We start from the raw sequence: 27,500 nt of genomic DNA, 5'->3' as shown, positions 1-27,500 counted from the left end.
ACCTATGTGAGTGTGAAAAATTAGCATATGCAGGAAGGAGAAATTTGTACTACTTTCAAAACAGTTTCACTCCACGTCTGGAAACGTCCAGAGCTATGTAGAGCAGACAAATGAGCTTTAAACTCATGAGGAAAGAGATTTGTATGCAAAAAGGAAAACAAAAGCATATCGTACTCATAAAATTCTCAATATATAGATTCCAAAAAAGTGCTTCCAGCTAAAAGAGCTGAAAGAACACTATGGGATGTAAACCTGAATACCTTTCAATAATATGTTCTCCATCCATGGATACCACCTAGATGATAAAAATCATCTCAGGTGAATGGATGACCGCGTGGCCTAATGGATAAGGCGTCTGACTTCGGATCAGAAGATTGAGGGTTCGAGTCCCTCCGTGGTCGTTTTTGGCCAATGGTCACACAATCTGCTTTACATTCAGAGTGGAAAAAGTATTTTCCAATACTCTTGTAGTCCTCACTTTCTCATTACTAATAATTAATAAAGTGGAGTACATACTGTAAACTCATTCAGGTTGCATCTTCAGTCTAACTACTTGTGCATTTTAGTGGCATTAAAAAGTGCTTCTATGCCGACGCACTGAATATGTAATAGGTTTGCAGAATTTTGACGTGACACAATGGGTTTTTAGCTTAAGTGTGTGTAGAAGAACTGCAAGGTGTGTGCCTATGTGTGCATAGAGTGCTATATGTGTAAAATCTGTATGATTTGGGCAGTTAAAGTGCTGATTTTGCCTCCGAGTAAGAAAAGTACTACACAAAATGTATAATAGATCGGCACATTGGCTGCCTTTGCTGATGCCCCCGTTGCCTAATTTTTAGTGCAATGGTTAAGTTGCAGAGTGTGGTTGCAATTGGTTAGGAGGCTTGGTGCCTCTTTCCGTGTCCTGCTGATGATAAGGATGGCTTGATACCATTTCCTAAGCCCAGTATATTGAGAAAAGAGTAAGTGAAGAAGAAGTGTGGAGTCGAAAGTGGTTCTCCAATTTCTCTCCACTTGCTAAAATTGCAGTCTCCATTATAGCATAGAAGAGAGCGTTAAAGTCGGGGATGGAAGAGGATGAAAATGGGAAGTTTACTTATAGAGAGAAGTGAGAAATGCCCTGTGTGCACACACCGGTGTCTGACCATAGAATACATTTAAATATTGCCTCTAGAAAAGAGCTATGCATGTGTGTCTCAGTGGCCTAATGGATAAGGCACTGGCCTCCTAAACCAGGGATTGTGGGTTTGAGTCCCATCTGAGGTGATAACAAAAATCCTCCCCCTTTCTTTTCCAGAAAATTAGGTAGATTTATTACATGCTTCCTCTCACAAGTTTATTAGGTACTTTGAAACAGTCCCATTTTACTTGTATACACTTCACAGCCATGTTAGTGTTCTGAAACTGTAAAGTATATTTTTAAATGCCTATTTTTGTGAGATGCATTTTTGACCGGCCAGAACATATTCCTTTGGAAAAAATTATTTGAATTGGATTGGTGTGAATCTTGTTTCTAGAGGTGGTGACAGGCTTTCAGCTACTTGAATAGGTCAAGCCAGGATTCATAAAACTGATACAACCTATGTGAGTGTGAAAAATTAGCATATGCAGGAAGGAGCAATTTGTACTACTTTCAAAACAGTTTCACTCCACGTCTGGAAACGTCCAGAGCTATGTAGAGCATACAAATGAGCTTTAAACTCATGAGGAAAGAGGTTTGTATGCAAAAAGGAAAACAAAAGCATATCGTACTCATAAAATTCTCAATATATAGATTCCAAAAAAGTGCTTCCAGCGAAAAGAGCTGAAAGAACACTATGGGATGTAAACCTGAATACCTTTCAATAATATGTTCTCCATCCATGCATACCACCTACATGATAAAAATCACCTCACGTGAACGGATGACCGCGTGGCCTAATGGATAAGGCGTCCGACTTCGGATCAGAAGATTGAGGGTTCAAGTCCCTTATGGTCATTTTTGGCCAATGGTCACACAATCTGCTTTACATTCTGAGTGGAAAAAGTATTTTCCAATACTCTTGTAGTCCTCACTTTCTCATTACTAATCATTAATAAAGTGGAGTACATTCAGGTTGCATATTCAGTCTAACTACTTGTGCATTTTAGTGGCATTAAAAAGTGCTTCTATGCCGACGCACTGAATATGTAATAGGTTTGCAGAATTTTGAAGTGACAGAATGGGTTTTTAGCTTAAGTGTGTGTAGAAGAACTGCAAGGTATGTGCCTATGTGTGCATAGAGTGCTACATGTGTAAAATTTGTACGATTTGGGCAGTTAAAGTGCTGATTTTGCCTCCGAGTAAGAAAAGTACTACACAAAATGTAGAAAGGATCGGCACATTGGCTGCCTTTGCTGAAGCCCCCGTTGCCTAATTTGTAGTGCAATGGTTAAGTTGCAGAGTGTGGTTGAACTTGGATAGGAGACTTGGTGCCTCTTTCCGTGTCCTGCTGATGATAAGGATGGCTTGATACCAATTTCTAAGCCCAGTATATTGAGAAAAGAAGTAAGTGAAGAAGAAGTGTGGAGTCGAAAGTGGTTCTCCAATTTCTCTCCACTTGCTAAAATTGCAAAGTCTCCATTATAGCATAGAAGAGAGCGTTAAAGTCGGGGATGGAAGAGGATGAAAATGGGAAGTTTACTTGTAGAGAGAAGTGAGAAATGCCCTGTGTGCACACACCGGTGTCTGACCATAGAATACATTTAAATAATGCCTCTAGAAAACAGCTACGCATGTGTGCCTCAGTGCCTACCAGATAAGGCACTGGCCTCCTAAGTCAGGGATTGTGGGTTTGAGTCCCATCTGAGGTGATAACAAAAATCCTCCCTCTTTCTTTTCCAGAAAATTAGGTAGATTTATTACATGCTTCCTCTCACAAGTTTATTAGGTACTTTGAAACAGTCCCATTTTACTTGTATACACTTCACAGTCATGTTAGTGTTCTGAAACTGTAAAGTATATTTTTAAATGCCTATTTTTGTGAGATGCATTTTTGACCGGCCAGAACATATTCCTTTGGAAAAAATTATTTGAATTGGATTGGTGTGAATCTTGTTTCTAGAGGTGGTGACAGGCTTTCAGCTACTTGAATAGGTCAAGCCAGGATTCATAAAACTGATACAACCTATGTGAGTGTGAAAAATTAGCATATGCAGGAAGGAGCAATTTGTACTACTTTCAAAACAGTTTCACTCCACATCTGGAAACGTCCAGAGCTATGTAGAGCACACAAATGAGCTTTAAACTCACGAGGAAAGAGGTTTGTATGCAAAAAGGAAAACAAAAGCATATCGTACTCATAAAATTCTCAATATATAGATTCCAAAAAAGTGCTTCCAGCGAAAAGAGCTGAAAGAACACTATGGGATGTAAACCTGAATACCTTTCAATAATATGTTCTCCATCCATGCATACCACCTACATGATAAAAATCATCTCAGGTGAACGGATGACCGCGTGGCCTAATGGATAAGGCGGCTGACTTCGGATCAGAAGATTGAGGGTTCGAGTCCCTTCGTGGTCATTTTTGGCCAATGGTCACACAATCTTCTTTACATTCAGAGTGAAAAAAGTATTTTCCAATACTCTTGTAGTCCTCACTTTCTCATTACTAATAATTAATAAAGTGGAGTACATACTGTAAACTCATTCAGGTTGCATCTTCAGTCTAACTACTTGTGCATTTTAGTGGCATTAAAAAGTGCTTCTATGCCGACGCACTGAATATGTAATAGGTTTGCAGAATTTTGACGTGACAGAATGGGTTTTAGCTTAAGTGTGTGTAGAAGAACTGCAAGGTGTGTGCCTATGTGTGCATAGAGTGCCACATTGGTAAAATCTGTATGATTTGGGCAGTTAAAGTGCTGATTTTGCCTCCGAGTAAGAAAAGTACTACACAAAATGTATAAAGGATCGGCACATTGGCTGCCTTTGCTGATGCCCCCGTTGCCTAATTTGTAGTGCAATGGTTAAGTTGCAGAGTGTGGTTGAACTTGGTTAGGAGACTTGGTGCCTCTTTCCGTGTCCTGCTGATGATAAGGATGGCTTGATACCATTTGCTAAGCCCAGTATATTGAGAAAAGAAGTAAGTGAAGAAGAAGTGTGGAGTCGAAAGTGGTTCTCCAATTTCTCTCCACTTGCTAAAATTGCAAAGTCTCCATTATAGCATAGAAGAGAGCGTTAAAGTCGGGGATGGAAGAGGATGAAAATTGGAAGTTTACTTATAGAGAGAAGTGAGAAATGCCCTGTGTGCACTCACCGGTGTCTGACCATAGAATACATTTAAATAATGCCTCTAGAAAAGCGCTATGCATGTGTGTCTCAGTGGCCTAATGGATAAGGCACTGGCATCCTAAGCCAGGGATTGTGGGTTTGAGTCCCAGTCTGAGGTGATAACAAAAATCCTCCCTCTTTCTTTTTCAGGAAATTAGGTAGATTTATTACATGCTTCCTCTCAGAAGTTTATGAGGTATTAGGTACTTTGAAACAGTCCCATTTATTTGTGTACACTTCACAGTCATGTTAGTGTTCTGAAACTGTAAAGTATATTTTTAAATGCCTATTTTTGTGAGATGCATTTTCGACCGGCCAGAAAATATTCCTTTGGAAAAAATTATTTGAATTGGATTGGTGTGAATCTTGTTTCTAGAGGTGGTGACAGGCTTTCAGCTACTTGAATAGGTCAAGCCAGGATTCATAAAACTTATACAACCTATGTGAGTGTGAAAAATTAGCATATGCAGGAAGGAGCAATTTGTACTACTTTCAAAACAGTTTCACTCCACGTCTGGAAACGTCCAGAGCTATGTAGAGCATACAAATGAGCTTTAAACTCATGAGGAAAGAAGTTTGTATGCAAAAAGGAAAACAAAAGCATATCGTACTCATAAAATTCTCAATATATAGATTCCAAAAAAGTGCTTCCAGCGAAAAGAGCTGAAAGAACACTATGGGATGTAAACCTGAATACCTTTCAATAATATGTTCTCCATCCATGCATACCACCTACATGATAAAAATCACCTCAGGTGAACGGATGACCGCGTGGCCTAATGGATAAGGCGTCTGACTTCGGATCAGAAGATTGAGGGTTCAAGTCCCTTGTGGTCGTTTTTGGCCAATGGTTACACAATCTGCTTTACATTCTGAGTGGAAAAAGTATTTTCCAATACTCTTGTAGTCCTCACTTTCTCATTACTAATCATTAATAAAGTGGAGTACATTCAGGTTGCATCTTCAGTCTAACTACTTGTGCATTTTAGTGGCATTAAAAAGTGCTTCTATGCCGACGCACTGAATATGTAATAGGTTTGCAGAATTTTGAAGTGACAGAATGGGTTTTTAGCTTAAGTGTGTGTAGAAGAACTGCAAGGTATGTGCCTATGTGTGCATAGAGTGCTACATGTGTAAAATTTGTATGATTTGGGCAGTTAAAGTGCTGATTTTGCCTCCGAGTAAGAAAAGTACTACACAAAATGTATAAAGGATCGGCACATTGGCTGCCTTTGCTGATGCCCCCGTTGCCTAATTTGTAGTGCAATGGTTAAGTTGCAGAGTGTGGTTGAACTTGGATAGGGGACTTGGTGGCTCTTTCCGTGTCCTGCTGATGATAAGGATGGCTTGATACCATTTGCTAAGCCCAGTATATTGAGAAAAGAAGTAAGTGAAGAAGAAGTGTGGAGTTGAAAGTGGTTCTCCAATTTCTCTCCACTTGCTAAAATTGCAAAGTCTCCATTATAGCATAGAAGAGAGCGTTAAAGTCGGGGATGGAAGAGGATGAAAATGGGAAGTTTACTTATAGAGAGAAGTGAGAAATGCCCTGTGTGCACACACCGGTGTCTGACCATAGAATACATTTAAATAATGCCTCTAGAAAAGCGCAATGCATGTGTGCCTCAGTGGCCTAATGGATAAGGCACTGGCATCCTAAGCCAGGGATTGTGGGTTTGAGTCCCAGTCTGAGGTGATAACAAAAATCCTCCCTCTTTCTTTTTCAGAAAATTAGGTAGATTTATTACATGCTTCCTCTCAGAAGTTTATGAGGTATTAGGTACTTTGAAACAGTCCCATTTATTTGTGTACACTTCACAGTCATGTTAGTGTTCTGAAACTGTAAAGTATATTTTTAAATGCCTATTTTTGTGAGATGCATTTTCGACCGGCCAGAACATATTCTTTTGGAAAAAATTATTTGAATTGGATTGGTGTGAATCTTGTTTCTAAAGGTGGTGACAGGCTTTCAGCTACTTGAATAGGTCAAGCCCGGATTCATAAAACTTATACAACCTATGTGAGTGTGAAAAATTAGCATATGCAGGAAGGAGCAATTTGTACTACTTTCAAAACAGTTTCACTCCACGTCTGGAAACGTCCAGAGCTATGAAGAGCATACAAATGAGCTTTAAACTCATGAGGAAAGAGGTTTGTATGCAAAAAGGAAAACAAAAGCATATCGTACTCATAAAATTCTCAATATATAGATTCCAAAAAAGTGCTTCCAGCTAAAATAGCTGAAAGAACAGTATGGTATGTAAACCTGAATACCTTTCAATAATATGTTCTCCATCCATGGATACCACCTAGATGATAAAAATCATCTCAGGTGAACGGATGACCGCGTGGCCTAATGGATAAGGCGTCTGACTTCGGATCAGAAGATTGAGGGTTCGAGTCCCTTCGTTGTAGTTTTTGGCCAATGGTCACACAATCTGCTTTACATTCAGAGTGGAAAAAGTATTTTCCAATACTCTTGTAGTCCTCACTTTCTCATTACTAATCATTAATAAAGTGGAGTACATACTGTAAACTCATTCAGGTTGCATCTTCAGTCTAACTACTTGTGCATTTTAGTGGCATTAAAAAGTGCTTCTATGCCGACGCACTGAATATGTAATAGGTTTGCAGAATTTTGACGTGACAGAATGGGTTTTTAGCTTAAGTGTGTGTAGACGAACTGCAAGGTGTGTGCCTATGTGTGCATAGAGTGCTACATTGGTAAAATCTGTATGATTTGGGCAGTTAAAGCGCTGATTTTACCTCCGAGTAAGAAAAGTACTAAAAAAAATGTATAAAGGATCGGCACATTGGCTGCCTTTGCTGATGCCCCCGTTGCCTAATTTGTAGTGCAATGGTTAAGTTGCAGAGTGTGGTTGAACTTGGTTAGGAGACTTGGTGCCTCTTTCCGGGTCCTGCTGATGATAAGGATGGCTTGATACCATTTTCTAAGCCCAGTATATTGAGAAAAGAAGTAAGTGAAGAAGAAGTGTGGAGTCCAAAGTGGTTCTCCAATTTCTCTCCACTTGCTAAAATTGCAAAGTCTCCATTACTGCATAGAAGAGAGCGTTAAAGTCGGGGATGGAAGAGGATGAAAATGGGAAGTTTACTTATAGAGAGAAGTGAGAAATGCCCTGTGTGCACACACCGGTGTCTGACCATAGAATACATTTAAATAATGCCTCTAGAAAAGAGCTATGCATGTGTGCTTAGTGGCCTAATGGATAAGGCATTGGCCTCCTAAGCCAAGGGTTGTGGGTTTGAGTCCCATCTGAGGTGATAACAAAAATCCTCCCTCTTTCTTTTCCAGAAAATTAGGTAGATTTATTACATGCTTCCTCTCAGAAGTTTATGAGGGATTAGGTACTTTGAAACGGTCCCATTTTACTTGTGTACACTTCACAGTCATGTTAGTGTTCTGAAACTGCAAAGTAGATTTTTAAATGCCTATTTTTGTGAGATGCATTTTCGACCGGCCAGAACATATTCCTTTGGAAAAAATGATTTGAATTGGATTGGTGTGAATCTTGTTTCTAGAGGTGGTGACAGGCTTTCAGCTACTTGAATAGGTCAAGCCAGGATTCATAAAACTTATACAACCTATGTGAGTGTGAAAAATTAGCATATGCAGGAAGGAGCAATTTGTACTACTTTCAAAACAGTTTCACTCCACGTCTGGAAACGTCCAGAGCTATGTAGAGCATACAAATGAGCTTTAAACTCATGAGGAAAGAGGTTTGTATGCAAAAAGGAAAACAAAAACATATCGTACTCATAAAATTCTCAATATATAGATTTCAAAAAAGTGCTTCCAGCTAAAAGAGCTGAAAGAACACTATGGGATGTAAACCTGAATACCTTTCAATAATATGTTCTCCATCCATGCATACCACCTACATGATAAAAATCATCTCAGGTGAACGGATGGCTGCGTGGCCTAATGGATAAGGCGTCTGACTTCGGATCAGAAAATTGAGGGTTCGAGTCCCTTCGTGGTCGTTTTTGGCCAATGGTCACACAATCTGCTTTACATTCAGAGTGGAAAAAGTCTTTTCCAATACTCTTGTAGTCCTCACTTTCTCATTACTAATCATCAATAAAGTGGAGTACATACTGTAAACTCATTCAGGTTGCATCTTCAGTCTAACTACTTGTGCATTTTAGTGGCATTAAAAAGTGCTTCTATGCCGACGCACTGAATATGTTTGCAGAATTTTGACGTGACAGAATGGGTTTTAGCTTAAGTGTGTGTAGAAGAACTGCAAGGTGTGTGCCTATGTGTGCATAGAGTGCTACATGTGTAAAATCTGTATGATTTGGGCAGTTAAAGTGCTGATTTTGCCTCCGAGTAAGAAAAGGACTACACAAAATGTATAAAGGATCGGCACATTGGCTGCCTCTGCTGATGCCCCCGTTGCCTAATTTGTAGTGCAATGGTTAAGTTGCAGAGTGTGGTTGAACTTGGTTAGGAGACTTGGTGCCTCTTTCCGTGTCCTGCTGATGATAAGGATGGCTTGATACCATTTTCTAAGCCCAGTATATTGAGAAAAGAAGTAAGTGAAGAAGAAGTGTGGAGTCGAAAGTAGTTCTCCAATTTCTCTCCACTTGCTAAAATTGCAAAGTCTCCATTATAGCATAGAAGAGAGCGTTAAAGTCGGGGATGGAAGAGGATGAAAATGGGAAGTTTACTTATAGAGAGAAGTGAGAAATGCCCTGTGTGCACACACCGGTGTCTGACCATAGAATACATTTAAATAATGCCTCTAGAAAAGAGCTATGCATGTGTGCCTCGGTGGCCTAATGGATAAGGCACTGGCCTCCTAAGCCAGGTATTGTGGGTTCGAGTCCCATCTGAGGTGATAACAAAAATCCTCCCTCTTTCTTTTCCAGAAAATTAGGTAGATTTATTATATGCTTCCTCTCAGAAGTTTATGAGGGATTAGGTACTTTGAAACGGTCCCATTTTACTTGTGTACACTTCACAGTCATGTTAGTGTTCTGAAACTGCAAAGTAGATTTTTAAATGCCTATTTTTGTGAGATGCATTTTCGACCGGCCAGAACATATTCCTTTGGAAAAAATGATATGAATTGGATTGGTGTGAATCTTGTTTCTAGAGGTGGTGACAGGCTTTCAGCTACTTGAATAGGTCAAGCCAGGATTCATAAAACTTATACAACCTATGTGAGTGTGAAAAATTAGCATATGCAGGAAGGAGCAATTTGTACTGCTTTCAAAACAGTTTCACTCCAAGTCTGGAAACGTCCAGAGCTATGTAGAGCATACAAATGAGCTTTAAACTCATGAGGAAAGAGGTTTGTATGCAAAAAGGAAAACAAAAGCATATCGTACTCATAAAATTCTCAATATATAGATTCCAAAAAATGTGCTTCCAGCAAAAAGAGCTGAAAGAACACTATGGGATGTAAACCTGAATACCTTTCAATAATATGTTCTCCATCCATGCATACCACCTACATGATAAAAATCACCTCAGGTGAACGGATGACCGCATGGCCTAATGGATAAGGCGTCTGGCTTCGGATCAGAAAATTGAGGGTTCGAGTCCCTTCGTGGTCGTTTTTGGCCAATGGTCACACAATCTGCTTTACATTCAGAGTGGAAAAAGTATTTTCCAATACTCTTGTAGTCCTCACTTTCTCATTACTAATCATTAATAAAGTGGAGTACATACTGTAAACTCATTCAGGTTGCATCTTCAGTCTAACTACTTGTGCATTTTAGTGGCATTAAAAAGTGCTTCTATGCCGACGCACTGAATATGTAATAGGTTTGCAGAATTTTGACGTGACAGAATGGGTTTTTAGTTTAAGTGTGTGTAGAAGAACTGCAAGGTGTGTGCCTATGTGTGCATAGAGTGCTACATGTGTAAAGTCTGTATGATTTGGGCAGTTAAAGCGCTGATTTTACCTCCGAGTAAGAAAAGTACTACAAAAAATGTATAAAGGATCGGCACATTGGCTGCCTTTGCTGATGCCCCCGTTGCCTAATTTGTAGTGCAATGGTTAAGTTGCAGAGTGTGGTTGAACTTGGTTAGGAGACTTGGTGCCTCTTTCCGGGTCCTGCTGATGATAAGGATGGCTTGATACCATTTTCTAAGCCCAGTATATTGAGAAAAGAAGTAAGTGAAGAAGAAGTGTGGAGTCCAAAGTGGTTCTCCAATTTCTCTCCACTTGCTAAAATTGCAAAGTCTCCATTATAGCATAGAAGAGAGCGTTAAAGTCGAGGATGGAAGAGGATGAAAATGGGAAGTTTACTTATAGAGAGAAGTGAGAAATGCCCTGTGTGCACACACCGGTGTCTGACCATAGAATACATTTAAATAATGCCTCTAGAAAAGAGCTATGCATGTGTGCTTAGTGGCCTAATGGATAAGGCATTGGCCTCCTAAGCCAAGGGTTGTGGGTTTGAGTCCCATCTGAGGTGATAACAAAAATCCTCCATCTTTCTTTTCCAGAAAATTAGGTAGATTCATTACATGCTTCCTCTCAGAAGTTTATGAGGGATTAGGTACTTTGAAACGGTCCCATTTTACTTGTGTACACTTCACAGTCATGTTAGTGTTCTGAAACTGCAAAGTAGATTTTTAAATGCCTATTTTTGTGAGATGCATTTTCGACCGGCCAGAACATATTCCTTTGGAAAAAATGATTTGAATTGGATTGGTGTGAATCTTGTTTCTAGAGGTGGTGACAGGCTTTCAGCTACTTGAATAGGTCAAGCCAGGATTCATAAAACTTATACAACCTATGTGAGTGTGAAAAATTAGCATATGCAGGAAGGAGCAAATTGTACTACTTTCAAAACAGTTTCACTCCACGTCTGGAAACGTCCAGAGCTATGTAGAGCATACAAATGAGCTTTAAACTCATGAGGAAAGAGGTTTGTATGCAAAAAGGAAAACAAAAGCATATCGTACTCATAAAATTCTCAATATATAGATTTCAAAAAAGTGCTTCCAGCTAAAAGAGCTGAAAGAACACTATGGGATGTAAACCTGAATACCTTTCAATAATATGTTCTCCATCCATGCATACCACCTACATGATAAAAATCATCTCAGGTGAACGGATGACTGCGTGGCCTAATGGATAAGGCGTCTGACTTCGGATCAGAAGATTGAGGGTTCGAGTCCCTTCGTGGTCGTTTTTGGCCAATGGTCACACAATCTGCTTTACATTCAGAGTGGAAAAAGTCTTTTCCAATACTCTTGTAGTCCTCACTTTCTCATTACTAATCATCAATAAAGTGGAGTACATACTGTAAACTCATTCAGGTTGCATCTTCAGTCTAACTACTTGTGCATTTTAGTGGCATTAAAAAGTGCTTCTATGCCGACGCACTGAATATGTAATAGGTTTGCAGAATTTTGACGTGACAGAATGGGTTTTAGCTTAAGTGTGTGTAGAAGAACTGCAAGGTGTGTGCCTATGTGTGCATAGAGTGCTACATGTGTAAAATCTGTATGATTTGGGCAGTTAAAGTGCTGATTTTGCCTCCGAGTAAGAAAAGGACTACACAAAATGTATAAAGGATCGGCACATTGGCTGCCTCTGCTGATGCCCCCGTTGCCTAATTTGTAGTGCAATGGTTAAGTTGCAGAGTGTGGTTGAACTTGGTTAGGAGACTTGGTGCCTCTTTCCGTGTCCTGCTGATGATAAGGATGGCTTGATACCATTTTCTAAGCCCAGTATATTGAGAAAAGAAGTAAGTGAAGAAGAAGTGTGGAGTCGAAAGTAGTTCTCCAATTTCTCTCCACTTGCTAAAATTGCAAAGTCTCCATTATAGCATAGAAGAGAGCGTTAAAGTCGGGGATGGAAGAGGATGAAAATGGGAAGTTTACTTATAGAGAGAAGTGAGAAATGCCCTGTGTGCACACACCGGTGTCTGACCATAGAATACATTTAAATAATGCCTCTAGAAAAGAGCTATGCATGTGTGCCTCAGTGGCCTAATGGATAAGGCACTGGCCTCCTAAGCCAAGGGTTGTGTGTTTGAGTCCCATCTGAGGTGATAACAAAAATCCTCCCTCTTTCTTTTCCAGAAAATTAAGTAGATTTATTACATGCTTCCTCTCAGAAGTTTATGAGGGATTAGGTACTTTGAAACGGTCCCATTTTACTTGTGTACACTTCACAGTCATGTTAGTGTTCTGAAACTGCAAAGTAGATTTTTAAATGCCTATTTTTGTGAGATGCATTTTCCACCGGCCAGAACATATTCCTTTGGAAAAAATGATTTGAATTGGATTGGTGTGAATCTTGTTTCTAGAGGTGGTGACAGGCTTTCAGCTACTTGAATAGGTCAAGCCAGGATTCATAAAACGTATACAACCTATGTGAGTGTGAAAAATTAGCATATGCAGGAAGGAGCAATTTGTCCTACTTTCAAAACAGTTTCACTCCACGTCTGGAAACGTCCAGAGCTATGTAGAGAATACAAATGAGCTTTAAACTCATGAGGAAAGAGATTTGTATGCAAAAAGGAAAACAAAAGCATATCGTACTAATAAAATTCTCAATATATAGATTCCAAAAAAGTGCTTCCAGCGAAAAGAGCTGAAAGAACACTATGGGATGTAAACCTGAATACCTTTCAATAATATGTTCTCCATCCATGCATACCACCTACATGATAAAAATCAACTCAGGTGAACGGATGACCGCGTGGCCTAATGGATAAGGCGTCTGACTTCGGATCAGAAGATTGAGGGTTCGAGTCCCTTCGTGGTCGTTTTTGGCCAATGGTCACACAATCTGCTTTACATTCAGAGTGGAAAAAGTCTTTTCCTATACTCTTGTAGTCCTCACTTTCTCATTACTAATCATCAATAAAGTGGAGTACATACTGTAAACTCATTCAGGTTGCATCTTCAGTCTAACTACTTGTGCATTTTAGTCGCATTAAAAAGTGCTTCTATGCCGACGCACTGAATATGTAATAGGTTTGCAGAATTTTGACGTGACAGAATGGGTTTTAGCTTAAGTGTGTGTAGAAGAACTGCAAGGTGTGTGCCTATGTGTGCATAGAGTGCTACATGTGTAAAATCTGTGTGATTTGGGCAGTTAAAGTGCTGATTTTGCCTCCGAGTAAGAAAAGGACTACACAAAATGTATAAAGGATCGGCACATTGGCTGCCTCTGCTGATGCCCCCGTTGCCTAATTTGTAGTGCAATGGTTAAGTTGCAGAGTGTGGTTGAACTTGGTTAGGAGACTTGGTGCCTCTTTCCCTGTCCTGCTGATGATAAGGATGGCTTGATACCATTTTCTAAGCCCAGTATATTGAGAAAAGAAGTAAGTGAAGAAGAAGTGTGGTGTCGAAAGTAGTTCTCCAATTTCTCTCCACTTGCTAAAATTGCAAAGTCTCCATTATAGCATAGAAGAGAGCGTTAAAGTCGGGGATGGAAGAGGATGAAAATGGGAAGTTTACTTATAGAGAGAAGTGAGAAATGCCCTGTGTGCACACACCGGTGTCTGACCATAGAATACATTTAAATAATGCCTCTAGAAAAGAGCTATGCATGTATGCCTCAGTGGCCTAATGGATAAGGCACTGGCCTCCTAAGCCAAGGGTTGTGTGTTTGAGTCCCATCTGAGGTGATAACAAAAATCCTCCCTCTTTCTTTTCCAGAAAATTAGGTAGATTTATTACATGCTTCCTCTCAGAAGTTTATGAGGGATTAGGTACTTTGAAACTGTCCCATTTTACTTGTGTACACTTCACAGTCATGTTAGTGTTCTGAAACTGCAAAGTAGATTTTTAAATGCCTATTTTTGTGAGATGCATTTTCCACCGGCCAGAACATATTCCTTTGGAAAAAATGATTTGAATTGGATTGGTGTGAATCTTGTTTCTAGAGGTGGTGACAGGCTTTCAGCTACTTGAATAGTTCAAGCCAGGATTCATAAAACTTATACAACCTATGTGAGTGTGAAAAATTAGCATATGCAGGAAGGAGCAATTTGTACTACTTTCAAAACAGTTTCAGTCCACGTCTGGAAACGTCCAGAGCTATGTAGAGCATACAAATGAGCTTTAAACTCATGAGGAAAGAGGTTTGTATGCAAAAAGGAAAACAAAAGCATATCGTACTCATAAAATTCTCAATATAGAGATTCCAAAAAAGTGCTTCCAGCGAAAAGAGCTGAAAGAACACTATGGGATGTAAACCTGAATACCTTTCAATAATATGTTCTCCATTCATGCATACCACCTACATGATAAAAATCTTCTCAGGTGAACAGATGACCGCGTGGCCTAATGGATAAGGCGTCTGACTTCGGATCAGAAGATTGAGGGTTCGAGTCCCTTTGTGGTCGTATTTGGCCAATGGTCACACAATCTGCTTTACATTCAGAGTGGAAAAAGTATTTTCCAATACTCTTGTAGTCCTCACTTTCTCATTACTAATCATTAATAAAGTGGAGTACATACTGTAAACTCATTCAGGTTGCATCTTCAGTCTAACTACTTGTGCATTTTAGTGGCATTAAATAGTGCTTCTATGCCGACGCACTGAATATGTAATAGGTTTGCAGAATTTTGACGTGACAGAATGGGTTTTTAGCTTAAGTGTGTGTAGAAGAACTGCAAGGTGTGTGCCTATGTGTGCATAGAGTGCTACATGTGTAAAATCTGTATGATTTGGGCAGTTAAAGTGCTGATTTTGCCTCCGAGTAAGAAAAGTACTACACAAAATGTATAAAGGATCAGCACATTGGCTGCCTTTGCTGATGCCACCGTTGCCTAATTTGTAGTGCAATGGTTAAGTTGCAGAGTGTGGTTGAACTTGGTTAGGAAACTTGGTGCCTCTTTCCGCGTACTGCTGATGATAAGGATGGCTTGATAACATTTTCTAAGCCCAATATATTGAGAAAAGAAGTAAGTGAAAAAGAAGTGTGGAGTCGAAAGTGGTTCTCCAATTTCTCTCCACTTGCTAAAATTGCAAAGTCTCCATTATAGCATAGAAGAGAGCGTTAAAGTCGGGGATGGAAGAGGATGAAAATGGGAAGTTTACTTATAGAGAGAAGTGAGAAATGCCCTGTGTGCACACACCGGTGTCTGACCATAGAATACATTTAAATAATGCCTCTAGAAAAGAGATATGCATGTGTGCCTCAGTGGCCTAATGGATAAGGCACTGGCCTCCTAAGCCAGGGATTGTGGGTTTGAGTCCCATCTGAGATGATAACAAAAATCCTCCCTCTTCCTTTTCCAGAAAATTAGGTAGATTTATTACATGCTTCCTCTCAGAAGTTTATGAGGGATTAGGTACTTTGCAACGTCCCGTTTTACTTGTGTACACTTCACAGTCATGTTAGTGTTCTGAAACTGCAAAGTATATTTTTAAATGCCTATTTTTGTGAGATGCATTTTCGACCGGCCGGAACATATTCCTTTGGAAAAAATGATTTGAATTGGATTGGTGTGAATCTTGTTTCTAGAGGTGGTGACAGGCTTTCAGCTACTTGAATAGGTCAAGCCAGGATTCATAAAACGTATACAACCTATGTGAGTGTGAAAAATTAGCATATGCAGGAAGGAGCAATTTGTCCTACTTTCAAAACAGTTTCACTCCACGTCTGGAAACGTCCAGAGCTATGTAGAGAATACAAATGAGCTTTAAACTCATGAGGAAAGAGATTTGTATGCAAAAAGGAAAACAAAAGCATATTGTACTAATAAAATTCTCAATATATAGATTCCAAAAAAGTGCTTCCAGCGAAAAGAGCTGAAAGAACACTATGGGATGTAAACCTGAATACATTTCAATAATATGTTCTCCATCCATGCATACCACCTACATGATAAAAATCACCTCAGGTGAACGGATGACCACATGGCCTAATGGATAAGGCGTCTGGCTTCGGATCAGAAAATTGAGGGTTCGAGTACCTTCGTGGTCGTTTTTGGCCAATGGTCACACAATCTGCTTTACATTCAGAGTGGAAAAAGTCTTTTCCAATACTCTTGTAGTCCTCACTTTCTCATTACTAATCATTAATAAAGTGGAGTACATACTGTAAACTCATTCAGGTTGCATCTTCAGTCTAACTACTTGTGCATTTTAGTGGCATTAAAAAGTGCTTCTATGCCGACGCACTGAATATGTAATAGGTTTGCAGAATTTTGACGTGACAGAATGGGTTTTTAGTTTAAGTGTGTGTAGAAGAACTGCAAGGTGTGTGCCTATGTGTGCATAGAGAGCTACATGTGTAAAGTCTGTATGATTTGGGCAGTTAAAGCGCTGATTTTACCTCCGAGTAAGAAAAGTACTACAAAAAATGTATAAAGGATCGGCACCTTGGCTGCCTTTGCTGATGCCCCCGTTGCCTAATTTGTAGTGCAATGGTTAAGTTGCAGAGTGTGGTTGAACTTGGTTAGGAGACTTGGTGCCTCTTTCCGCGTACTGCTGATGATAAGGATGGCTTGATACCATTTTCTAAGCCCAGTATATTGAGAAAAGAAGTAAGTGAAGAAGAAGTGTGGAGTCGAAAGTGGTTCTCCAATTTCTCTCCACTTGCTAAAATTGCAAAGTCTCCATTATAGCATAGAAGAGAGCGTTAAAGTCGGGGATGGAAGAGGATGAAAATGGGAAGTTTACTTATAGAGAGAAGTGAGAAATGCCCTGTGTGCACACACCGGTTTCTGACCATAGAATACATTTAAATAATGCCTCTAGAAAAGAGCTATGCATGTGTGCTTAGTGGCCTAATGGATAAGGCATTGGCCTCCTAAGCCAAGGGTTGTGGGTTTGAGTCCCATCTGAGGTGATAACAAAAATCCTCTCTCTTTCTTTTCCAGAAAATTAGGTAGATTTATTACATGCTTCCTCTCAGAAGTTTATGAGGGATTAGGTACTTTGAAACGGTCCCATTTTACTTGTGTACACTTCACAGTCATGTTAGTGTTCTGAAACTGCAAAGTAGATTTTTAAATGCCTATTTTTGTGAGATGCATTTTCGACCGGCCAGAACATATTCCTTTGGAAAAAATGATTTGAATTGGATTGGTGTGAATCTTGTTTCTAGAGGTGGTGACAGGCTTTCAGCTACTTGAATAGGTCAAGCCAGGATTCATAAAACTTATACAACCTATGTGAGTGTGAAAAATTAGCATATGCAGGAAGGAGCAATTTGTACTACTTTCAAAACAGTTTCACTCCACGTCTGGAAACGTCCAGAGCTATGTAGAGCATACAAATGAGCTTTAAACTCATGAGGAAAGAGGTTTGTATGCAAAAAGGAAAACAAAAGCATATCGTACTCATAAAATTCTCAATATATAGATTTCAAAAAAGTGCTTCCAGCTAAAAGAGCTGAAAGAACACTATGGGATGTAAACCTGAATACCTTTCAATAATATGTTCTCCATCCATGCATACCACCTACATGATAAAAATCATCTCAGGTGAACGGATGACCGCGTGGCCTAATGAATAAGGCGTCTGACTTCGGATCAGAAGATTGAGGGTTCGAGTCCCTTCGTGGTCGTTTTTGGCCAATGGTCACACAATCTGCTTTACATTCAGAGTGGAAAAAGTATTTTCCAATACTCTTGTAGTCCTCACTTTCTCATTACTAATCATCAATAAAGTGGAGTACATACTGTAAACTCATTCAGGTTGCATCTTCAGTCTAACTACTTGTGCATTTTAGTGGCATTAAAAAGTGCTTCTATGCCGACGCACTGAATATGTAATAGGTTTGCAGAATTTTGACGTGACAGAATGGGTTTTAGCTTAAGTGTGTGTAGAAGAACTGCAAGGTGTGTGCCTATGTGTGCATAGAGTGCTACATGTGTAAAATCTGTATGATTTGGGCAGTTAAAGTGCTGATTTTGCCTCCGAGTAAGAAAAGGACTACAAAAAATGTATAAAGGATCGGCACATTGGCTGCCTTTGCTGATGCCCCCGTTGCCTAATTTGTAGTGCAATGGTTAAGTTGCAGAGTGTGGTTGAACTTGGTTAGGAGACTTGGTGCCTCTTTCCGTGTCCTGCTGATGATAAGGATGGCTTGATACCATTTTCTAAGCCCAGTATATTGAGAAAAGAAGTAAGTGAAGAAGAAGTGTGGAGTCGAAAGTGGTTCTCCAATTTCTCTCCACTTGCTAAAATTGCAAAGTCTCCATTATAGCATAGAAGAGAGCGTTAAAGTCGGGGATGGAAGAGGATGAAAATGGGAAGTTTACTTATAGAGAGAAGTGAGAAATGCCCTGTGTGCACACACCGGTGTCTGACCATAGAATACATTTAAATAATGTCTCTAGAAAAGAGCTATGCATGTGTGCCTCAGTGGCCTAATGGATAAGGAACTGGCCTCCTGAGCCAGTGATCGTGGGTTCGAGTCCCATCTGAGGTGATAAAAAAAATCCTCCCTCTATCTTTTCCAGAAAATTAGGGAGATTTATTACATGCTTCCTCTCAGAAGTTTATGAGGGATTAGTTACTTTGAAACGGTCCCATTTTACTTGTGTACACTTCACAGTCATGTTAGTTTTCTGAATCTGCAAAGTATATTTTTAAATGCCTATTTTTGTGAGATGCATTTTCGACCGGCCAGAACATATTCCTTTAGAAAAAATGATTTGAATTGGATTGGTGTGAATCTTGTTTCTAGAGGTGGTGACAGGCTTTCAGCTACTTGAATAGGTCAAGCCAGGATTCATAAAACGTATACAACCTATGTGAGTGTGAAAAATTAGCATATGCAGGAAGGAGCAATTTGTCCTACTTTCAAAACAGTTTCACTCCACGTCTGGAAACTTCCAGAGCTATGTAGAGAATACAAATGAGCTTTAAACGCATGAGGAAAGAGGTTTGTATGCAAAAAGGAAAACAAAAGCATATCGTACTCATAAAATACTCAATATATAGATTCCAAAAAAGTGCTTCTAGAGAAAAGAGCTGAAAGAACACTATGGGATGTAAACCTGAATACCTTTCAATAATATGTTCTCCATCCATGCATACCACCTACATGATAAAAATCATCTCAGGTGAACGGATGACCGCGTGGCCTAATGGATAAGGTGTCTGACTTCGGATCAGAAGATTGAGGGTTCGAGTCCGTTTGTGGTCGTTTTTGGCCAATGGTCACACAATCTGCTTTACATTCAGAGTGGAAAAAGTATTTTCCAATACTCTTGTAGTCCTCACTTTCTCATTACTAATCATTAATAAAGTGGAGTACATACTGTAAACTCATTCAGGTTGCATCTTCAGTCTAACTACTTGTGCATTTTAGTGGCATTAAAAAGTGCTTCTATGCCGACGCACTGAATATGTAATAGGTTTGCAGAATTTTGACGTGACAGAATGGGTTTTTAGCTTAAGTGTGTGTAGAAGAACTGCAAGGTGTGTGCCTATGTGTGCATAGAGTGCTACATGTGTAAAGTCTGTATGATTTGGGCAGTTAAAGTGCTGATTTTGCGTCGGAGTAAGAAAAGTACTACAAAAAATGTATAAAGGATCGGCACATTGGCTGCCTTTGCTGATGCCCCCGTTGCCTAATTTGTAGTGCAATGGTTAAGTTGCAGAGTGTGGTTGAACTTGGTTAGGAGACTTGGTGCCTCTTTCCGTGTCCTGCTGATGATAAGGATGGCTTGATACCATTTTCTAAGCCCAGTATATTGAGAAAAGAAGTAAGTGAAGAAGAAGTGTGGAGTCGAAAGTGGTTCTCCAATTTCTCTCCACTTGCTAAAATTGCAAAGTCTCCATTATAGCATAGAAGAGAGCGTTAAAGTCGGGGATAGAAGAGGATGAAAATGGGAAGTTTACTTATAGAGAGAAGTGAGAAATGCCCTGTGTGCACACACCGGTGTCTGACCATAGAATACATTTAAATAATGTCTCTAGAAAAGAGCTATGCATGTGTGCCTCAGTGGACTAATGGGTAAGGCACTGGCCTCCTAATCCAGGGACTGTGGGTTCGAGTCCCATCTGAGGTTATAACATAAATCCGCCCTCTATCTTTTCCAGAAAATTAGGTAGATTTATGAGGGATTAGTTACTTTGAAACGGTCCCATTTTACTTGTGTACACTTCACAGTCATGTTAGTGTTCTGAAACTGCAAAGTATATTTTTAAATGCCTATTTTTGTGAGATGCATTTTCGACCGGCCAGAACATATTCCTTTGGAAAAAATGATTTAAATTGGATTGGTGTGAATCTTGTTTCTAGAGGTGGTGACAGGCTTTCAGCTACTTGAATAGGTCAAGCCAGGATTCATAAAACTTATACAACCTATGTGATTGTGAAAAATTAGCATATGCAGGAAGGAGCAATTTGTACTACTTTCAAAACAGTTTCACTCCACGTCTGGAAACGTCCAGAGCTATGTAGAGCATACAAATGAGCTTTAAACTCATGAGGAAAGAGGTTTGTATGCAAAAAGGAAAACAAAAGCATATCGTACTCATAAAATTCTCAATATATAGATTCCAAAAAAGTGCTTCCAGCGAAAAGAGCTGAAAGAACACTATGGGATGTAAACCTGAATACCTTTCAATAATATGTTCTCCATCCATGCATACCACCTACATGATAAAAATCATCTCAGGTGAACGGATGACCGCGTGGCCTAATGGATAAGGCATCTGACTTCGGATCAGAAGATTGAGGGTTCGAGTCCCTTCATGGTCGTTTTTGGCCAATGGTCACACAATCTGCTTTACATTCAGAGTGGAAAAAGTCTTTTCCAATACTCTTGTAGTCCTCACTTTCTCATTACTAATCATTAATAAAGTGGAGTACATACTGTAAACTCATTCAGGTTGCATCTTCAGTCTAACTACTTGTGCATTTTAGTGGCATTAAAAAGTGCTTCTATGCCGACGCACTGAATATGTAATAGGTTTGCAGAATTTTGACGTGACAGAATGGGTTTTTAGCTTAAGTATGTGTAGAAGAACTGCAAGGTGTGTGCCTATGTGTGCATAGAGTGGTACATGTGTAAAATCTGTATGATTTGGGCAGTTAAAGTGCTGATTTTGCCTCCGAGTAAGAAAAGTACTACACAAAATGTATAAAGGATAGGCACATTGGCTGCCTTTGCTGATGCCCCCATTGCCTAATTTGTAGTGCAAGGGTTAAGTTGCAGAGTGTGGTTGAACTTGGTTAGGAGACTTAGTGCCTCTTTCCGTGTCCTACTGATGATAAGGATGGCTTGATACCATTTTCTAAGCCCAGTATATTGAGAAAAGAAGTAAGTGAAGAAGAAGTGTGGAGTCGAAAGTGGTTCTCCAATTTCTCTCCACTTGCTAAAATTGCAAAGTCTCCATTATAGCATAGAAGAGAGCGTTAAAGTCGGGGATGGAAGAGGATGAAAATGGGAAGTTTACTTATAGAGAGAAGTGAGAAATGCCCTGTGTGCACACACCGGTGTCTGACCATAGAATACATTTAAATAATGCCTCTAGAAAAGAGCTATGCATATGTGCCTCAGTGGCCTAATGGGTAAGGCACTGGCCTCCTAAGCCAGGGATTGTGGGTTTGAGTCCCATCTGAGGTGATAACAAAAATCCTCCCTCGTTCTTTTCCAGAAAATTAGGTAGATTTATTACATGCTTCCTCTCAGAAGTTTATGAGGGATTAGGTACTTTGAAACTGTCCCATTTTACTTGTGTACACTTCACAGTCATGTTAGTGTTCTGAAACTGCAAAGTAGATTTTTAAATGCCTATTTTTGTGAGATGCATTTTCGACCGGCCAGAACATATTCCTTTGGAAAAAATGATATGAATTGGATTGGTGTGAATCTTGTTTCTAGAGGTGGTGACAGGCTTTCAGCTACTTGAATAGGTCAAGCCAGGATTCATAAAACTTATACAACCTATGTGAGTGTGAAAAATTAGCATATGCAGGAAGGAGCAATTTGTACTACTTTCAAAACAGTTTCACTCCACGTCTGGAAACGTCCAGAGCTATGTAGAGCATACAAATGAGCTTTAAACTCATGAGGAAAGAGGTTTGTATGCAAAAAGGAAAACAAAAGCATATCGTACTCATAAAATTCTCAATATATAGATTCCAAAAAAGTGCTTCCAGCGAAAAGAGCTGAAAGAACACTATGGGATGTAAACCTGAATACCTTTCAATAATATGTTCTCCATCCATGAATATAACCTACATGATAAAAATCATCTCAAGTGAACGGATGACCGGGTGGCCTAATGGATAAGGCGTCTGACGTCGGATCAGACGATTGAGGGTTCGAGTCCCTTCGTGGTCGTTTTTGGCCAATGGTCACACAATCTGCTTTACATTCAGAGTGGAAAAAGTCTTTTCCAATACTCTTGTAGTCCTCACTTTCTCATTACTAATCATTAATAAAGTGGAGTACATACTGTAAACTCATTCAGGTTGCATCTTCAGTCTAACTACTTGTGCATTTTAGTGGCATTAAAAAGTGCTTCTATGCCGACGCACTGAATATGTAATAGGTTTGCAGAATTTTGACATGACACAATGGGGTTTTAGCTTAATTGTGTGTAGAAGAACTGCAAGGTGTGTGCCTATGTGTGCATAGAGTGGTACATGTGTAAAATCTGTATGATTTGGGCAATTAAAGTGCTGATTTTGCCTCCGAGTAAGAAAAGTACTACACAAAATGTATAAAGGATCGGCACATTGACTGCCTTTGCTGATGCCCCCGTTGCCTAATTTGTAGTGCAATGGTTAAGTTGCAGAGTGTGGTTGAACTTGGTTAGGAGACTTAGTGCCCCTTTCCGTGTCCTACTGATGATAAGGATGGCTTGATACCATTTTCTAAGCCCAGTATATTGAGAAAAGAAGTAAGTGAAGAAGAAGTGTGGAGTCGAAAGTGGTTCTCCAATTTCTCTCCACTTGCTAAAATTGCAAAGTCTCCATTATAGCATAGAAGAGAGCGTTAAAGTCGGGGATGGAAGAGGATGAAAATGGGAAGTTTACTTATAGAGAGTAGTGAGAAATGCCCTGTGTGCACACACCGGTGTCTGACCATATAATACATTTAAATAATGCCTCTAGAAAAGTGCTATACATGTGTGCCTCAGTGGCCTAATGGATAAGGCACTGGCCTCCTAAGCCAGGGATTGTGGGTTCAAGTCCCATCTGAGGTGATAACAAAAATCCTCCCTCTTTCTTTTCCAGAAAATTAGGTAGATTTATTACATGCTTCCTCTCAGAAGTTTATGAGGGATTAGGTACTTTGAAACGGTCCCATTTTACTTGTGTACACTTCACAGTCATGTTAGGGTTCTGAAACTGCAAAGTATATTTTTAAATGCCTATTTTTGTGAGATGCATTTTCGACCGTCCAGAACATATTCCTTTGGAAAAAATGATATGAATTGGATTGGTGTGAATCTTGTTTCTAGAGGTGGTGACAGGCTTTCAGCTACTTGAATAGGTCAAGCCAGGATTCATAAAACTTATACAACCTATGTGAGTGTGAAAAATTAGCATATGCAGGAAGGAGCAATTTGTACTACTTTCAAAACAGTTTCACTCCACGTCTGGAAACGTCCAGAGCTATGTAGAGCATACAAATGAGCTTTAAACTCATGAGGAAAGAGGTTTGTATGGAAAAAGGAAAACAAAAGCATATCGTACTCATAAAATTCTCAATATATAGATTCCAAAAAGTGCTTCCAGCGAAAAGAGCTGAAAGAACACTATGGGATGTAAACCTGAATACCTTTCAATAATATGTTCTCCATCCATGCATACCACCTACATGATAAAAATCATCTCAGGTGGACGGATGACCGCGTGGCCCAATGGATAAGGTGTCTGACTTCAGATCAGAAGATTGAGGGTACGAGTCCCTTCGTGGTCGTTTTTGGCCAATGGTTACACAATCTGCTTTACATTCAGAGTGGAAAAAGTCTTTTCCAATACTCTTGTAGTCCTCACTTTCTCATTACTAATCATTAATAAAGTGGAGTACATACTGTAAACTCATTCAGGTTGCATCTTCAGTCTAACTACTTGTGCATTTTAGTGGCATTAAAAAGTGCTTCTATGCCGACGCACTGAATATGTAATAGGTTTGCAGAATTTTGACGTGACAGAATGGGTTTTTAGCTTAAGTGTGTGTAGAAGAACTGCAAGGTGTGTGCCTATGTGTGCATAGAGTGCTACATGTGTAAAATCTGTATGATTTGGGCAGTTAAAGTGCTGATTTTGCCTCCGAGTAAGAAAAGTACTACACAAAATGTATAAAGGATCGGCACATTGGCTGCCTTTGCTGATGCCCCCGTTGCCTAATTTGTAGTGCAATGGTTAAGTTGCAGAGTGTGGTTGAACTTGGTTAGGAGACTTAGTGCCTCTTTCCGTGTCCTACTGATGATAAGGATGGCTTGATTCCATTTTCTAAGCCCAGTATATTGAGAAAAGAAGTAAGTGAAGAAGAAGTGTGGAGTTGAAAGTGGTTCTCCAATTTATCTCCACTTGCTAAAATTGCAAAGTCTCCATTATAGCATAGAAGAGAGCGTTAAAGTCGGGGATGGAAGAGGATGAAAATGGGAAGTTTACTTATAGAGAGAAGTGAGAAATGCCCTGTGTGCACACACCGGTGTCTGACCATAGAATACATTTAAATAATGCCTCTAGAAAAGAGCTATGCATGTGTGCCTCAGTGGCCTAATGGATAAGGCACTGGCCTCCTAAGCCAGGGATTGTGGGTTCAAGTCCCATCTGAGGTGATAACAAAAATCCTCCCTCTTTCTTTTCCAGAAAATTAGGTAGATTTATTACATGCTTCCTCTCAGAAGTTTATGAGGGATTAGGTACTTTGAAACGGTCCCATTTTACTTGTGTACACTTCACAGTCATGTTAGTGTTCTGAAACTGCAAAGTAGATTTTTAAATGCCTATTTTTGTGAGATGCATTTTCGACCGGCCAGAACATATTCCTTTGGAAAAAATGATATGAATTGGATTGGTGTGAATCTTGTTTCTAGAGGTGGTGACAGGCTTTCAGCTACTTGAATAGGTCAAGCCAGGATTCATAAAACTTATACAACCTATGTGAGTGTGAAAAATTAGCATATGCAGGAAGGAGCAATTTGTACTACTTTCAAAACAGTTTCACTCCACGTCTGGAAACGTCCAGAGCTATGTAGAGCATACAAATGAGCTTTAAACTCATAAAGAAAGAGGTTTGTATGGAAAAAGGAAAACAAAAGCATATCGTACTCATAAAATTCTCAATATATAGATTCCAAAAAAGTGCTTCCAGCGAAAAGAGCTGAAAGAACACTATGGGATGTAAACCTGAATACCTTTCAATAATATGTTCTCCATCCATGCATACCACCTACATGATAAAAATCATCTCAGGTGGACGGATGACCACGTGACCTAATGGATAAGGCGTCTGACTTCTGATCAGAAGATTGAGGGTTCGAGTCCCTTCGTGGTCGTTTTTGGCCAATGGTCACACAATCTGCTTTACATTTAGAGTGGAAAAAGTATTTTCCAATACTCTTGTAGTCCTCACTTTCTCATTACTAATCATTAATAAAGTGGAGTACATACTGTAAACTCATTCAGGTTGCATCTTCAGTCTAACTACTTGTGCATTTTAGTGGCATTAAAAAGTGCTTCTATGCCGACGCACTGAATATGTGATAGGTTTGCAGAATTTTGACATGACAGAATGGGTTTTTAGCTTAAGTGTGTGTAGAAGAACTGCAAGGTGTGTGCCTATGTGTGCATAGAGTGGTACATGTGTAAAATCTATATGATTTGGGCAGTTAAAGTGCTGATTTTGCCTCCGAGTAAGAAAAGTACTACACAAAATGTATAAAGGATCGGCACATTGGCTGCCTTTGCTGATGCCCCCGTTGCCTAATTTGTAGTGCAATGGTTAAGTTGCAGAGTGTGGTTGAACTTGGTTAGGAGACTTAGTGCCTCTTTCCGTGTCCTACTGATGATAAGGATAGCTTGATACCATTTTCTAAGCCCAGTATATTGAGAAAAGAAGTAAGTGAAGAAGAAGTGTGGAGTCGAAAGTGGTTCTCCAATTTCTCTCCACTTGCTAAAATTGCAAAGTCTCCATTATAGCATAGAAGAGAGCGTTAAAGTCGGGGATGGAAGAGGATGAAAATGGGAAGTTTACTTATAGAGAGAATTGAGAAATGCCCTGTGTGCACACACCGGTGTCTGACCATAGAATAAATTTAAATAATGCCTCTAGAAAAGAGCTATACATGTGTGCCTCAGTGGCCTAATGGATAAGGCACTGGCCTCCTAAGCCAGGGATTGTGGGTTCAAGTCCCATCTGAGGTGATAACAAAAATCCTCCCTCTTTCTTTTCCAGAAAATTAGGTAGATTTATTACATGCTTCCTCTCAGAAGTTTATGAGGGATTAGGTACTTTGAAACGGTCCCATTTTACTTGTGTACACTTCACAGTCATGTTAGGTTTCTGAAACTGCAAAGTATCTTTTTAAATGCCTATTTTTGTGAGATGCATTTTCGACCGTCCAGAACATATTCCTTTGGAAAAAATGATATGAATTGGATTGGTGTGAATCTTGTTTCTAGAGGTGGTGACAGGCTTTCAGCTACTTGAATAGGTCAAGCCAGGATTCATAAAACTTATACAACCTATGTGAGTGTGAAAAATTAGCATATGCAGGAAGGAGCAATTTGTACTACTTTCAAAACAGTTTCACTCCACGTCTGGAAACGTCCAGAGCTATGTAGAGCATACAAATGAGCTTTAAACTCATGAGGAAAGAGGTTTGTATGGAAAAAGGAAAACAAAAGCATATCGTACTCATAAAATTCTCAATATATAGATTCCAAAAAAGTGCTTCCAGCGAAAAGAGCTGAAAGAACACTATGGGATGTAAACCTGAATACCTTTCAATAATATGTTCTCCATCCATGCATACCACCTACATGATAAAAATCATCTCAGGTGGACGGATGACCGCGTGGCCTAATGGATAAGGCGTCTGACTTCGGATCAGAAGATTGAGGGTTCGAGTCCCTTCGTGGTCGTTTTTGGCCAATGGTCACACAATCTGCTTTACATTCAGAGTGGAAAAAGTATTTTCCAATACTCTTGTAGTCCTCACTTTCTCATTACTAATCATTATTAAAGTGGAGTACATACTGTAAACTCATTCAGGTTGCATCTTCAGTCTAACTACTTGTGCATTTTAGTGGCATTAAAAAGTGCTTCTATGCC

The 27,500-nt window shown here is 39.6% G+C and overlaps 11 non-coding genes across 11 annotated transcripts; all 11 read left to right on the top strand.

Moving 5' to 3' along the window:
* Positions 1-328: 328 nt before the first annotated feature.
* On the top strand, positions 329-401 carry TRNAR-UCG (transfer RNA arginine (anticodon UCG)). Its single transcript has one exon. It is a non-coding gene; the product is annotated as a tRNA-Arg (tRNA).
* Positions 402-9,080: 8,679 nt separating this feature from the next.
* On the top strand, positions 9,081-9,153 carry TRNAR-CCU (transfer RNA arginine (anticodon CCU)). Its single transcript has one exon. It is a non-coding gene; the product is annotated as a tRNA-Arg (tRNA).
* A 2,235-nt stretch (positions 9,154-11,388) lies between these two features.
* TRNAR-UCG (transfer RNA arginine (anticodon UCG)) lies at positions 11,389-11,461 on the top strand. Its single transcript has one exon. It is a non-coding gene; the product is annotated as a tRNA-Arg (tRNA).
* Positions 11,462-12,975: 1,514 nt separating this feature from the next.
* TRNAR-UCG (transfer RNA arginine (anticodon UCG)) lies at positions 12,976-13,048 on the top strand. The gene has a single exon. It is a non-coding gene; the product is annotated as a tRNA-Arg (tRNA).
* Positions 13,049-14,562: 1,514 nt separating this feature from the next.
* On the top strand, positions 14,563-14,635 carry TRNAR-UCG (transfer RNA arginine (anticodon UCG)). Its single transcript has one exon. It is a non-coding gene; the product is annotated as a tRNA-Arg (tRNA).
* A 7,119-nt stretch (positions 14,636-21,754) lies between these two features.
* Positions 21,755-21,827, top strand: TRNAR-CCU (transfer RNA arginine (anticodon CCU)). The gene has a single exon. It is a non-coding gene; the product is annotated as a tRNA-Arg (tRNA).
* Positions 21,828-23,342: 1,515 nt separating this feature from the next.
* TRNAR-CCU (transfer RNA arginine (anticodon CCU)) lies at positions 23,343-23,415 on the top strand. Its single transcript has one exon. It is a non-coding gene; the product is annotated as a tRNA-Arg (tRNA).
* Positions 23,416-24,929: 1,514 nt separating this feature from the next.
* TRNAR-CCU (transfer RNA arginine (anticodon CCU)) lies at positions 24,930-25,002 on the top strand. Its single transcript has one exon. It is a non-coding gene; the product is annotated as a tRNA-Arg (tRNA).
* Positions 25,003-25,649: 647 nt separating this feature from the next.
* Positions 25,650-25,722, top strand: TRNAR-UCU (transfer RNA arginine (anticodon UCU)). The gene has a single exon. It is a non-coding gene; the product is annotated as a tRNA-Arg (tRNA).
* A 795-nt stretch (positions 25,723-26,517) lies between these two features.
* TRNAR-CCU (transfer RNA arginine (anticodon CCU)) lies at positions 26,518-26,590 on the top strand. Its single transcript has one exon. It is a non-coding gene; the product is annotated as a tRNA-Arg (tRNA).
* Positions 26,591-27,237: 647 nt separating this feature from the next.
* On the top strand, positions 27,238-27,310 carry TRNAR-UCG (transfer RNA arginine (anticodon UCG)). The gene has a single exon. It is a non-coding gene; the product is annotated as a tRNA-Arg (tRNA).
* The last annotated feature ends 190 nt before the right edge of the window (positions 27,311-27,500 follow it).

This window comes from Triturus cristatus, chromosome 4_1 (assembly GCF_964204655.1).
Source record: "Triturus cristatus chromosome 4_1, aTriCri1.1, whole genome shotgun sequence".
NCBI classification, from domain to species: domain Eukaryota; kingdom Metazoa; phylum Chordata; class Amphibia; order Caudata; family Salamandridae; genus Triturus; species Triturus cristatus.
The sequence above is the reverse complement of the archived record's forward strand: the minus strand, read 5'-3'. Positions and strand labels throughout refer to the sequence as shown.